Source organism: Sphaerodactylus townsendi, linkage group LG02 (genome assembly GCF_021028975.2).
Source record: "Sphaerodactylus townsendi isolate TG3544 linkage group LG02, MPM_Stown_v2.3, whole genome shotgun sequence".
Classification (NCBI taxonomy): domain Eukaryota; kingdom Metazoa; phylum Chordata; class Lepidosauria; order Squamata; family Sphaerodactylidae; genus Sphaerodactylus; species Sphaerodactylus townsendi.
In genome coordinates this window covers 17,020,713-17,035,096 of record NC_059426.1, presented here as the reverse complement: position 1 = coordinate 17,035,096, position 14,384 = coordinate 17,020,713, and the positions used below count along the sequence as shown (strand labels likewise).

The 14,384-nt window shown below is 64.2% G+C and overlaps 1 long non-coding RNA gene across 1 annotated transcript; it reads left to right on the top strand.

The window, feature by feature from the left end:
- Positions 1-6,189: 6,189 nt before the first annotated feature.
- On the top strand, positions 6,190-13,148 carry LOC125425907. Its single transcript, XR_007243474.1, has 3 exons — positions 6,190-6,270; positions 11,138-11,304; positions 13,002-13,148. It is a non-coding gene; the product is annotated as an uncharacterized LOC125425907 (long non-coding RNA).
- Positions 13,149-14,384: the final 1,236 nt, after the last annotated feature.

The following is a 14,384-nucleotide window of genomic DNA, read 5'->3' as shown; positions in this document are numbered from 1 at the left end:
GGGGGGGGTGGGGGGGGGGGGGGGTGGGGGGGGGGGGGGGTGGGGGGGGGGGGGGGTGGGGGGGGGGGGGGGTGGGGGGGGGGGGGGGTGGGGGGGGGGGGGGGTGGGGGGGGGGGGGGGTGGGGGGGGGGGGGGGTGGGGGGGGGGGGGGGTGGGGGGGGGGGGGGGTGGGGGGGGGGGGGGGTGGGGGGGGGGGGGGGTGGGGGGGGGGGGGGGTGGGGGGGGGGGGGGGTGGGGGGGGGGGGGGGTGGGGGGGGGGGGGGGTGGGGGGGGGGGGGGGTGGGGGGGGGGGGGGGTGGGGGGGGGGGGGGGTGGGGGGGGGGGGGGGTGGGGGGGGGGGGGGGTGGGGGGGGGGGGGGGTGGGGGGGGGGGGGGGTGGGGGGGGGGGGGGGTGGGGGGGGGGGGGGGTGGGGGGGGGGGGGGGTGGGGGGGGGGGGGGGTGGGGGGGGGGGGGGGTGGGGGGGGGGGGGGGTGGGGGGGGGGGGGGGTGGGGGGGGGGGGGGGTGGGGGGGGGGGGGGGTGGGGGGGGGGGGGGGTGGGGGGGGGGGGGGGTGGGGGGGGGGGGGGGTGGGGGGGGGGGGGGGTGGGGGGGGGGGGGGGTGGGGGGGGGGGGGGGTGGGGGGGGGGGGGGGTGGGGGGGGGGGGGGGTGGGGGGGGGGGGGGGTGGGGGGGGGGGGGGGTGGGGGGGGGGGGGGGTGGGGGGGGGGGGGGGTGGGGGGGGGGGGGGGTGGGGGGGGGGGGGGGTGGGGGGGGGGGGGGGTGGGGGGGGGGGGGGGTGGGGGGGGGGGGGGGTGGGGGGGGGGGGGGGTGGGGGGGGGGGGGGGTGGGGGGGGGGGGGGGTGGGGGGGGGGGGGGGTGGGGGGGGGGGGGGGTGGGGGGGGGGGGGGGTGGGGGGGGGGGGGGGTGGGGGGGGGGGGGGGTGGGGGGGGGGGGGGGTGGGGGGGGGGGGGGGTGGGGGGGGGGGGGGGTGGGGGGGGGGGGGGGTGGGGGGGGGGGGGGGTGGGGGGGGGGGGGGGTGGGGGGGGGGGGGGGTGGGGGGGGGGGGGGGTGGGGGGGGGGGGGGGTGGGGGGGGGGGGGGGTGGGGGGGGGGGGGGGTGGGGGGGGGGGGGGGTGGGGGGGGGGGGGGGTGGGGGGGGGGGGGGGTGGGGGGGGGGGGGGGTGGGGGGGGGGGGGGGTGGGGGGGGGGGGGGGTGGGGGGGGGGGGGGGTGGGGGGGGGGGGGGGTGGGGGGGGGGGGGGGTGGGGGGGGGGGGGGGTGGGGGGGGGGGGGGGTGGGGGGGGGGGGGGGTGGGGGGGGGGGGGGGTGGGGGGGGGGGGGGGTGGGGGGGGGGGGGGGTGGGGGGGGGGGGGGGTGGGGGGGGGGGGGGGTGGGGGGGGGGGGGGGTGGGGGGGGGGGGGGGTGGGGGGGGGGGGGGGTGGGGGGGGGGGGGGGTGGGGGGGGGGGGGGGTGGGGGGGGGGGGGGGTGGGGGGGGGGGGGGGTGGGGGGGGGGGGGGGTGGGGGGGGGGGGGGGTGGGGGGGGGGGGGGGTGGGGGGGGGGGGGGGTGGGGGGGGGGGGGGGTGGGGGGGGGGGGGGGTGGGGGGGGGGGGGGGTGGGGGGGGGGGGGGGTGGGGGGGGGGGGGGGTGGGGGGGGGGGGGGGTGGGGGGGGGGGGGGGTGGGGGGGGGGGGGGGTGGGGGGGGGGGGGGGTGGGGGGGGGGGGGGGTGGGGGGGGGGGGGGGTGGGGGGGGGGGGGGGTGGGGGGGGGGGGGGGTGGGGGGGGGGGGGGGTGGGGGGGGGGGGGGGTGGGGGGGGGGGGGGGTGGGGGGGGGGGGGGGTGGGGGGGGGGGGGGGTGGGGGGGGGGGGGGGTGGGGGGGGGGGGGGGTGGGGGGGGGGGGGGGTGGGGGGGGGGGGGGGTGGGGGGGGGGGGGGGTGGGGGGGGGGGGGGGTGGGGGGGGGGGGGGGTGGGGGGGGGGGGGGGTGGGGGGGGGGGGGGGTGGGGGGGGGGGGGGGTGGGGGGGGGGGGGGGTGGGGGGGGGGGGGGGTGGGGGGGGGGGGGGGTGGGGGGGGGGGGGGGTGGGGGGGGGGGGGGGTGGGGGGGGGGGGGGGTGGGGGGGGGGGGGGGTGGGGGGGGGGGGGGGTGGGGGGGGGGGGGGGTGGGGGGGGGGGGGGGTGGGGGGGGGGGGGGGTGGGGGGGGGGGGGGGTGGGGGGGGGGGGGGGTGGGGGGGGGGGGGGGTGGGGGGGGGGGGGGGTGGGGGGGGGGGGGGGTGGGGGGGGGGGGGGGTGGGGGGGGGGGGGGGTGGGGGGGGGGGGGGGTGGGGGGGGGGGGGGGTGGGGGGGGGGGGGGGTGGGGGGGGGGGGGGGTGGGGGGGGGGGGGGGTGGGGGGGGGGGGGGGTGGGGGGGGGGGGGGGTGGGGGGGGGGGGGGGTGGGGGGGGGGGGGGGTGGGGGGGGGGGGGGGTGGGGGGGGGGGGGGGTGGGGGGGGGGGGGGGTGGGGGGGGGGGGGGGTGGGGGGGGGGGGGGGTGGGGGGGGGGGGGGGTGGGGGGGGGGGGGGGTGGGGGGGGGGGGGGGTGGGGGGGGGGGGGGGTGGGGGGGGGGGGGGGTGGGGGGGGGGGGGGGTGGGGGGGGGGGGGGGTGGGGGGGGGGGGGGGTGGGGGGGGGGGGGGGTGGGGGGGGGGGGGGGTGGGGGGGGGGGGGGGTGGGGGGGGGGGGGGGTGGGGGGGGGGGGGGGTGGGGGGGGGGGGGGGTGGGGGGGGGGGGGGGTGGGGGGGGGGGGGGGTGGGGGGGGGGGGGGGTGGGGGGGGGGGGGGGTGGGGGGGGGGGGGGGTGGGGGGGGGGGGGGGTGGGGGGGGGGGGGGGTGGGGGGGGGGGGGGGTGGGGGGGGGGGGGGGTGGGGGGGGGGGGGGGTGGGGGGGGGGGGGGGTGGGGGGGGGGGGGGGTGGGGGGGGGGGGGGGTGGGGGGGGGGGGGGGTGGGGGGGGGGGGGGGTGGGGGGGGGGGGGGGTGGGGGGGGGGGGGGGTGGGGGGGGGGGGGGGTGGGGGGGGGGGGGGGTGGGGGGGGGGGGGGGTGGGGGGGGGGGGGGGTGGGGGGGGGGGGGGGTGGGGGGGGGGGGGGGTGGGGGGGGGGGGGGGTGGGGGGGGGGGGGGGTGGGGGGGGGGGGGGGTGGGGGGGGGGGGGGGTGGGGGGGGGGGGGGGTGGGGGGGGGGGGGGGTGGGGGGGGGGGGGGGTGGGGGGGGGGGGGGGTGGGGGGGGGGGGGGGTGGGGGGGGGGGGGGGTGGGGGGGGGGGGGGGTGGGGGGGGGGGGGGGTGGGGGGGGGGGGGGGTGGGGGGGGGGGGGGGTGGGGGGGGGGGGGGGTGGGGGGGGGGGGGGGTGGGGGGGGGGGGGGGTGGGGGGGGGGGGGGGTGGGGGGGGGGGGGGGTGGGGGGGGGGGGGGGTGGGGGGGGGGGGGGGTGGGGGGGGGGGGGGGTGGGGGGGGGGGGGGGTGGGGGGGGGGGGGGGTGGGGGGGGGGGGGGGTGGGGGGGGGGGGGGGTGGGGGGGGGGGGGGGTGGGGGGGGGGGGGGGTGGGGGGGGGGGGGGGTGGGGGGGGGGGGGGGTGGGGGGGGGGGGGGGTGGGGGGGGGGGGGGGTGGGGGGGGGGGGGGGTGGGGGGGGGGGGGGGTGGGGGGGGGGGGGGGTGGGGGGGGGGGGGGGTGGGGGGGGGGGGGGGTGGGGGGGGGGGGGGGTGGGGGGGGGGGGGGGTGGGGGGGGGGGGGGGTGGGGGGGGGGGGGGGTGGGGGGGGGGGGGGGTGGGGGGGGGGGGGGGTGGGGGGGGGGGGGGGTGGGGGGGGGGGGGGGTGGGGGGGGGGGGGGGTGGGGGGGGGGGGGGGTGGGGGGGGGGGGGGGTGGGGGGGGGGGGGGGTGGGGGGGGGGGGGGGTGGGGGGGGGGGGGGGTGGGGGGGGGGGGGGGTGGGGGGGGGGGGGGGTGGGGGGGGGGGGGGGTGGGGGGGGGGGGGGGTGGGGGGGGGGGGGGGTGGGGGGGGGGGGGGGTGGGGGGGGGGGGGGGTGGGGGGGGGGGGGGGTGGGGGGGGGGGGGGGTGGGGGGGGGGGGGGGTGGGGGGGGGGGGGGGTGGGGGGGGGGGGGGGTGGGGGGGGGGGGGGGTGGGGGGGGGGGGGGGTGGGGGGGGGGGGGGGTGGGGGGGGGGGGGGGTGGGGGGGGGGGGGGGTGGGGGGGGGGGGGGGTGGGGGGGGGGGGGGGTGGGGGGGGGGGGGGGTGGGGGGGGGGGGGGGTGGGGGGGGGGGGGGGTGGGGGGGGGGGGGGGTGGGGGGGGGGGGGGGTGGGGGGGGGGGGGGGTGGGGGGGGGGGGGGGTGGGGGGGGGGGGGGGTGGGGGGGGGGGGGGGTGGGGGGGGGGGGGGGTGGGGGGGGGGGGGGGTGGGGGGGGGGGGGGGTGGGGGGGGGGGGGGGTGGGGGGGGGGGGGGGTGGGGGGGGGGGGGGGTGGGGGGGGGGGGGGGTGGGGGGGGGGGGGGGTGGGGGGGGGGGGGGGTGGGGGGGGGGGGGGGTGGGGGGGGGGGGGGGTGGGGGGGGGGGGGGGTGGGGGGGGGGGGGGGTGGGGGGGGGGGGGGGTGGGGGGGGGGGGGGGTGGGGGGGGGGGGGGGTGGGGGGGGGGGGGGGTGGGGGGGGGGGGGGGTGGGGGGGGGGGGGGGTGGGGGGGGGGGGGGGTGGGGGGGGGGGGGGGTGGGGGGGGGGGGGGGTGGGGGGGGGGGGGGGTGGGGGGGGGGGGGGGTGGGGGGGGGGGGGGGTGGGGGGGGGGGGGGGTGGGGGGGGGGGGGGGTGGGGGGGGGGGGGGGTGGGGGGGGGGGGGGGTGGGGGGGGGGGGGGGTGGGGGGGGGGGGGGGTGGGGGGGGGGGGGGGTGGGGGGGGGGGGGGGTGGGGGGGGGGGGGGGTGGGGGGGGGGGGGGGTGGGGGGGGGGGGGGGTGGGGGGGGGGGGGGGTGGGGGGGGGGGGGGGTGGGGGGGGGGGGGGGTGGGGGGGGGGGGGGGTGGGGGGGGGGGGGGGTGGGGGGGGGGGGGGGTGGGGGGGGGGGGGGGTGGGGGGGGGGGGGGGTGGGGGGGGGGGGGGGTGGGGGGGGGGGGGGGTGGGGGGGGGGGGGGGTGGGGGGGGGGGGGGGTGGGGGGGGGGGGGGGTGGGGGGGGGGGGGGGTGGGGGGGGGGGGGGGTGGGGGGGGGGGGGGGTGGGGGGGGGGGGGGGTGGGGGGGGGGGGGGGTGGGGGGGGGGGGGGGTGGGGGGGGGGGGGGGTGGGGGGGGGGGGGGGTGGGGGGGGGGGGGGGTGGGGGGGGGGGGGGGTGGGGGGGGGGGGGGGTGGGGGGGGGGGGGGGTGGGGGGGGGGGGGGGTGGGGGGGGGGGGGGGTGGGGGGGGGGGGGGGTGGGGGGGGGGGGGGGTGGGGGGGGGGGGGGGTGGGGGGGGGGGGGGGTGGGGGGGGGGGGGGGTGGGGGGGGGGGGGGGTCGGGGGGGGGGGGGTTGGGGCGGGGGGCGGTGGGGGGGGGGGGGGTGTGGGGGGGGGGGGGGGGGTTGGGGGGGAAGGGGTGGGGGGGGCGGGGGGGGTGGGGGGGGGGGGTGCGGGGCGGGGCGGGGGGGGGATCCTCTGAAGATGCCAGCCACAGATGCAGGCGAAACGTCAGGAGAGAATGCTGCTAGAACACGGCCATACAGCCCGGAAACCACACAGCACCCAAGTGATTCCGGCCGTGAAAGCCTTCGACAATGGAATCATCCATTCTGAATGAAAGTTAAGTCCAACACGTGAGATGAATTAAACCAGCCTGGTTTTTATTTTTTAAGAGGCTCGTTGGTATGAGAGATGAGGACAGATTTTAAATCAAGATGGGAAGCTGCAGCCAAAACTATTAGTACTTTGGGAAATGCAGTGCAGTGTGGGCCAGGTTTATTAAGCGCTGTCGTTTAGCCAATCCTCTGAAACGCTAAACAAAACCAACAGTGAGATCTATTTCGGAGGAAAACAAGGAGCATCTGGTTCCCTTTGCTGGTGCGCAGAGCTGGAGAAACTGTTGGCAGCACATTTGATTAGCATAAAAGAGCACAAGAAAGCCACAGGACAGAGTCAAATGTCTGACTTTGCTTTGAGAGCATATTTGGTCAACGTGACTACAGGGGTCAGCCCAGGAAACAATGGAAAACAGCAAGAGCCCTCCTGGAGAGCAGGATGCCACCAAATGGAAAGAGGCTGCCAATTACCTGTAATGTTGTTTGTGTGGAAGGGTTGCCAACTCTGCGTTGGAAAATTCCTAAAGGTTTGGAGGGAAGAACATGGAGAGGGTTGGGGTTGGATCTTAGCAGGCTATAATCCCCATATGTCCCAGGTAGGCCTCTGCGGTCGGCAGAGGCCAATTTACTGGGGGTCCCTGGCCCCGCCATGATGCGGCTGGCCTCTACCCGGGCCAGGTCTTTTACGGCCCTGGCCCCTGCCTGGTGGAACACCCTTCCATCAGAGGTGCGGGCCCTGCGGGATCTTAGCGAATTCCGCAGGGCCTGTAAAACGGTTTTGTTCCACCGGGCTTTTGGTGAGGCCAGCCGCGGACTACCCCTCCGGGATGCCCCTGTGTTGAGTGCCACTCCATCATTGGCATGCCCAATATAACATCTAAGCTACACTGCTGCCCCCGCTTGGCCTTGGGACCGGCCGCCATACTCTTATAGTTTTGTTGTACCTGTTTTACTGTTCTGATGCTGCTAGGTTTTATGAATTCTGTCAACTGTTTTTAGCTTAATTTAAGTTATTTTATGATGTGTGATGTTGTTTTTCGGCCACTGTGTGTAATATTGTTTGGCCTGGTGTACACCGCCCAGAGCCCTTCGGGGGTGGGCGGTTTAAAAATTTAATATATAAATGAATAAATATAAATATGATCCCAGAGTGCACCTTCCAGATCAGCCTTTTTGCCTAGGGCCGTGGTGGCGAACGTTTGGTGCTCCAGAAGTTATGGACTACAATTCCCATCAGCCCCTGCAGCATGGCCAATTGGCCATGCTGGCGGGGGCTGATGGGAATTGTAGTCCATAACCTAGGACCACTGGCCTAGGAGAACTGTTATCTGGAGATATCTCCAGGCCCCACCTGGAGGTTGGCTTCTCTACTATTTGGGGGGAATCTCAAGCTGGAAAAGCCACGGCTGGAGGAGGGTGGTGAACCTGCCTTCGCCTGTCACGTTTCCATCCCCAGCCCCACCCTTCAGGAGATGGTCAGAAAATGAACCTGGTTGGAGGAGCTGGCAGGGTGGGGAGATATTGTGGAGGGAAAACAACTGGCCGAGGAAACATTGGTCTGTTCTGCACAGCACAAAAAAGAACTCTGAGGGATGCCTTTAAGAAGAGGCGACTCCTTCTTTTCACTCCACACACCCAAAATAAGACGTCCCTGGGATAACTTAAAAAGAAACGGCTCCTGGCATCAGAGGGGAAATGAGGCTTTTTCCCGCCCAACCGTTTTGCTATCTCATCAGTTTCACCCAACATTTTGCGCCCAACATTTTGTGTACGGGTGAAGTGATTCTCCCTGCTTCTGTTTGTTGAATGTTGCTCAGAACGTTTGCTCTGCGGGCACCAATTCTGGGCACCTTTTCAGCCCCCAAAAAGTACATAGTTGTACTCAGCTTGTCCTGCTGATTCCAGAAATATATAGTATTCCTATTTTTTAAAAAAATATATATATATATCAAGGAGATCTTTGTAGAGCTATCTTTGTCGATACGCAGACATGCCTAAGAGAATCTCAGCCACTCTGAAGACCACCTTAACTCCTATTGGGAAGCAATAGGTAGACCTGCTCTCTTTGGACCATCCACGGAGGGCAGGTCTACCCAAAGCTTCTCAATGGGAGTTAAAGCAATTTTCAGAGAGGCTAAGATACTCTTATACATGCCTGCGTATCGACAAAGATAGCTCCTCGAAAATAAAAAAAAAAGTAGGAAAACTATATATTGCCGGAATCGGCAGGATGAGCTGAGTACAACTATATATTTCGGACTGAAAAGGTGCCCAGGATCGGAGTCTGCAGAGAAACATCCTGGGGAAACCTTCAGCAAATGGAGACAGGGAGAATCCCTTCACCAGCACACAAGGGGGAAAGGGTTTGTCAGTTTTTGCCAGTAGGCACTTCACTGAGCTCCCTGCTTTAAAACTGACATGGCCCATGTTTTGTAATGCTGCCATTATGCCTAATGTGGGCCTAGATCAGTGATGGCGGACCTTTTCGAGACCGAGTGCCCAAATTGCAACCCAAAACCCACATATTTATCACAAAGTGCCAACATGGCAATTTAACCTGAATATTGAGGTTTTAGTTTAGAAAAAATGGCTGGCCCCGAGGCGCACGTTACTTGCGAGTAAGCTTGGTGAAGCAACCGTGCAACGCTTCAATGGGTGAATCACGACCCTAGGAGGGTTTACTCAGAAGCAAGGCCCATTGCCAGCAACTGAGCTTACTCCCAGGTAAAGGATCGTGCCCAGGCTAGCCTAGATGTGTGGGGGGGTGATTTTCCGCCCCCCCACATGATGAACTCTGTGCACGTGTGCCCACAGAAAGGGCTCTGAGTGCCACCTCTGGCACCCGTGCCATAGGTTCACCATCACTGGCCTAGATTATGGCATCTGATTCAATGTCAGACTGACGCTTTCTTCACAAATCCCCTAAAACGTTTCTAAAATGTTTTAAATCCCCCCCTTTACAATGATATATGTCGCACTCACCCCTTCGAAACAATTCCTAGTCACCATTTATGTGATTTTTTCCCTCTTTTTAAAGTTCTGTGTTGTAGTAATGCTTCAGTGCTTTACACCCGCATGCTACAATTCTCTGCTTCTCATATACTTGATGCTTTGAAAATCACCCCTCCCCAAAATAAAAGAACAAACAGCTAAATGCTGCAAATAAACAGTCAAGGGGGAACTGAGTGAGCTCAGAAAATGGCACCAAGGAGGAGAAAGTTCAGGGAATCAGAGAAGAATGGGGAACATAGACAGCTGATCGCACAAGCAACCAAAAACATTCTCAAAACATTTCAGCCAGAGAATCGTTTTAAAGGGGATTTATTTAAAATGTTTTGAGGCTGCAAATAAAATGTTTGGAGGTAAAAACAATGTGAAACTCCATAGAGGAAATGTTTTTATTTCCTGCCTCAAAACATTTTAAAAGGTTTGTATAGAAAGGGCCACTGAAAACATCTGGGGCAATTCTAAGAATATCTGCGTGGGAGCAGGTCTCATTGAATTGACCTGAGTAGCCTTCCAAGAAGCCCTTTTTGAGGAGTACTCTCGTCAAAACTCAGGGGGATTTGATTTACAAACTTTAAATTGCTTCTGACGTTACACAGGACACTGAGAAGATATGACCACTCTCCCAAAAGTAAAACCACTGAAAAATCTCTCTACTAAACTGCATTAATATGGCTGCGGTTAAACACCAGGGATCTGAGAGGCAAAAGGTCTTTATCCGCCATTTGAGAAGCCCCGAATAACAAAACAAACATTTTATATGAAGAAAACAATTCTCAGCGGATGTGCTTACTGGAGAAAGAAATGCTATATAGCAGCGAATGCTGATTTTTCTGAACTTCAAATATACAAACACCTCTCCTTTCCCAACAGCTCGTCCAATTTTGCATAGAGCTGCGTAAACAAACTGAGGAGAAAGGAGGAAATGATTTAAAGTCCAGAGAAGAAGCAGAGGGGGAAAAAGGGGTCTCTTGTTCTATTAACCCCTCTCAGCAAACTGCAAATGGCATAATTCTGCATGATAATGTACTCTGGGAATTTTTTTTAAGAGGGGGAAAATCAATAAATACTTCGAGTTTTGTATCATTACCATTAGGCAGGCGGCCATCATATAAATACCCGCTGCTGGTGCCTGCTCGTACAAAGGTCTGCATCTGTTTAGCCACAGCTACATAGTTCAGACACTAGGCTCTCCTCGTCCAGCTAGTCCACCTGTTAGTTGCAAATGGAAATCCCCTTAGGTGTTTCCCTCCTCAAAATGATTGTTGCAAGACGCTGTTTGTTTGAGTTGGGTTATTCACTCCAAATCAGTTTCCAGGCTGGGGGAGGGTGGTAGGAAAGGTATATCTGAATATTTCAACCCCACAACAACACTTCTGGCTACATAACCAGAGTGTGAAATAATCATATCACAGGATGCTAGGATTCGCTGGAAACTTGATGGTAAAAACCATAGAGTTGGGGAAGAATTGTGGAGCGTCCCTTGACATCAGTTCCAGTTACGTAGCCAGATGCGATGGTACAACATTGGAAGATCACTGTTTTGCATTGTCATTTGCCCCTGCTGCCCTATTGAATGTTACTGGGGGATGGGGTTATCCCTCCCAATGGCAAGCAAATGTCGAGCCTCCCCTTAATTTCCTATTCAATAGCTTGAACCACATTTCTGTACCATAAATTTATCATTGATTGATTGATTGATTGATTGATTGATTGATTGATTGATTTTATTATTTTGATTTAATAGACCGCCCACCCCCAAAGGGCTCTGGGAGGTGTACAATTCACATTAAAACAATATAAATAAAACCATTTACAATACAAAATACAGATTAAAACCCATATTATAAAATACATATAAATACAAAAAATCAAATGGCAAATTGAGGGGCCCAGTCTTGTTGAGCTTGCGGGAATTTTGGGAACGGGCAGTGAGTGCCACCTCAAAATGGCTGCCAGGGTGGGTGGGGCCAATCACAAAATGTTGGGTGGTTGCAATTCAAGTATCCTCCTGTAATGGAGGCAGATGTTTCTGAACGGGCGTCCTCTCCAGACACAAAGGGAATGCCTCCGGGAGTCTTCTAAAGCACTTTCTGCTCAAATGAGGTAGAGAAAACGATGACTGAGTCCTTGCTTTGAGGAAAAGATGTTCTGTGGAAGAAGCAAATAGAAGCCAGGAAATTGGAAAGCGCCACTCTTCCGACAGGAACCATGTTGGGGATTTCTGACATTTGTGACAGAAACAGTCGTTGGCCAATAAGTTACAACAGGCTAGCTTAACTTCAACGGCCGATTGCAAAACGTTTCAGGGAAATCTAGCTGTGCAGTTTATATCTTGTTGATAAGATGTGCTGATTGATGGTTCTATTATGTATTATTTATTTACAGCTTGTGGGTTTGCCAGCCGCCTCGACTTCAAGGAGATTAGCTGGGATATAAATATTTAGAAAAAGAAGAAAGAACTGAGTGAGATCCCAATAAAATACCCCAAGGTTCTCGTGTCAGCAACTAATTTTTCACTGAGACCATATTTTGGGCCAAGCTGAGGCTAAAAGGTCAGTATCATTCACTCTGTGCAAAGATTGACTTCACAAGTAATGATAACTGGAATCCCCTTTGCAGAAATTTTGAAGGTGTTCCTTAGCCAGAAGACGAGAATGATCACGTTTTCTACTAAGGTAAATTTAGGTTCGGAACAACCAATGCAAACATATTTATGCACATGTAGTCCAATTCCTCCTTAAGCATTGTCAGAAAAGAGGCGATGGCATGTGGATCAGGTAGGGTTGGCAAGTGGAAGTAGGAAGTTCCTGAAAATTTGGGGGTGGAGCCAGAAGAGCACGGAGTTTGCGGAGGAAAGTTTTATGTAATGGCTGGCCTCGTTCTGCTCAAACCTTTCAAAACATTTTGAGGCGTGAAATAAAATGTTTCCTCCGTGGAGTTCCACATAATTGTCACCCCAAAAACATTTTATTTGTAGCCTCAAAACATTTTAAATGAATCCCTTTTAAAAAACAATTCTCCGGTTGAAACGTTTTGAAAACGTCTTCTGTTACTATGCGATCCGTTGACTACCTTTCCCACACTTCTCTGCTTCCCTGAATTTCCTCCTCAGCACCATTTTCCCAGCTCACTCTCCGCTCCCCCTTGCCTGCTTATTTGCTATTTTCCGGTTGTTGCTTTAATTTTGGCAAGGATGGGGGGGAGGGGTAATCTTCAAGGCATCGATTATAGGAGGAATGGAGAATCACGGCAAAGAGTTTTGAGGCACGGATGCATCAATTCAACACAGAACTCAAAACAAAAGGGCAGGAATCATTTTGAGGGGGTGATTGTGGACATACAATGTGGTAAAGGGTGGGTTGCAGAGGTGGGATCCAGCAGGTTCTCACAGGTTCCCGAGAGTAGGTTACTAATTATTTGTGTGTCCCAAGAGGGGGTTACTAATTGGTGATTTTGCCACATGATTTTTGCCTTAGTTACGTCCCTCCTCCTCCTCAGCAGTAGCGCGCAGAACTTGAAGCAGTCTAGCAGGAGGTGCACCGGTGTGCGTGGCAGCCTGCGCCTGCGTGCATTCATTTCCCGCCCAAGAACCGGCGCAGCAGCTGCGTCCTTGCCACAGCCCCGCCCCGGAATGCCCCGCCCCGGAATGCCCAGTCACGCCCCCGTCGTGCCCCGCCCAGCCCCACTGGCGCTACGCCACTGTTTGAATCCCACCACCATGGAAACCTGTTACTAAAAGTTTTGGATCCCACCACTGGTGGATTGAAAACATTTTTGAAATGTTTTCAGTTATCTGTGTGGAAAGGGCCATGGAGTCCACTCTCCTACATTTCCCCCAGAGGAACTGACTCTGTAGTCTGGGATCTGTAGTCTTGTAATTCCAGGAAATCTTCATGCCTCACCAGGAAATAGACAACCCTGTTCCCACATCACATGGGGTGAAGGGGCTTTCTCCCCTGAGACATTTTTCCAATCTGAACTAACCCTTCACAATCATTATTTGTCCTGCAGTGGAAAAGTATGTGTATGTAAAACTTAATTATTCAAGAGGGGTTTCCTCCACAGGGTTATACTGTATTGAAATGGTTTAGAAGGCTACTTGGGTAAAGGTTTAGGGTTAGGGTTATAGTTAAGGTTAGTGGGCTGTGATCTGTACTACTATGTGTAGCTCATTTTGCCTATAGTTGTGAGTATTATATAATTCTGGTATTGTTTAATGCATCATACTAATACTTCTGCTTTGGTTCAGTTCTGGTTCCAGATATCTACAACCCAAATCCTACTGCATGGTTTATTGGATGTCCCATCTCGTGGAGTGTATTGACTTATTCTGTGTAATCTGGCTCGAGTCGCACTGAGGAACTCAGACTATAAATAATGCAAATGAATAAATAAAGACGCCCCTGTGAGAATTAGATTTCAAAAAAATGCTTGTTTTGCAAGACCTGGAGCAGATCCCAAAACAATGTAGCATTCTTTGAGGCCTGTGGACTTCCAGGACCAACGAGCTGAGGCTGAAAGGGGAAATGCAAACACCTACGCTAGACAGTCAGCAAGCAGTTCGATAAACACTGGTGTATGCAGGGTTCCCAGGAAAGTTCCCACCCTACCAAGCTCTCACCATATCAAGACGTGCTTGCCCTCAGCAGCATTGGTGCATGTCCAGGCCTTACACAGGAAGGGTTGTCATCTCCACTTTGGGAAATTCAATGGGGTATATATAATGCCACTTCCCAAAGCGACCCTTTTCTTCAGGTGATCTGATCTCTGTTGTGTGGTGATCACGTGTACTCGCAGTAAGTGACATGGTTAGGGAGGATGCTGTGGGGCTGGAGCCACTTGCTTGGAGGTGCATTTTGGGGCTGCCACAGTGGTGGGATCCAAAAATTTTAGTAACAGGTTCCCATGGTGGTGGGATTCAAACAGTGGCGTAGCGCCAATGGGGCTGGGTGGGGCCGGGCATTCTGGGGGCGGGGCATTAATAATTTCTCTGTTACTGTAAAAAACACTTACTGTAAAAAAAAGTTCCTAATTTCCAGCTGGTACCTTTGTGTCCATAATTTAAACTCATTATAGCAAGTCCTATGGTCCACTGCCAACAGAAACAACTACTTCTCTAATTGACTGCCTGACAAATACTTAATACTTTCAAATACTTAATTTTGTTTCTAGAAATCAAAAGAAGGATACTTTCCTTAAACAAGGAACTTGACCATATTTCTAAAACATGTTTTTAAAACAGCCCAGCAGGGAGAATTATCCCGTTTTCTACCTTCGCTAACCAGCCACATAGGAAACAACAGGACTTTATGATTTTTGGACCGAATGGAATTTCTAACGGAAAAGCAGACCCAATTAGTCACCCCCTCTCGGCACACACAAATAATTAGTCACCCACTCTCGGGAACTGGTGAGAACCTGCTGGATCCCACCTCTGGGCTGCCACCCCTGCAACTACTACCTGTCCTGAACTCCTCGTGGAGTTTGGGATGGGTGCAACTGAATGCTGGTGAGCGAGGCTCACCACACCCCTCAACCTCCACATGGCAGGGTGAGCCTACTTGTCAGCTTTCAACTGTGCCCCTGTCCCTAACAGGAAGGGTAGCAACTGTGTGTGTGTGGGGGGGGCAGT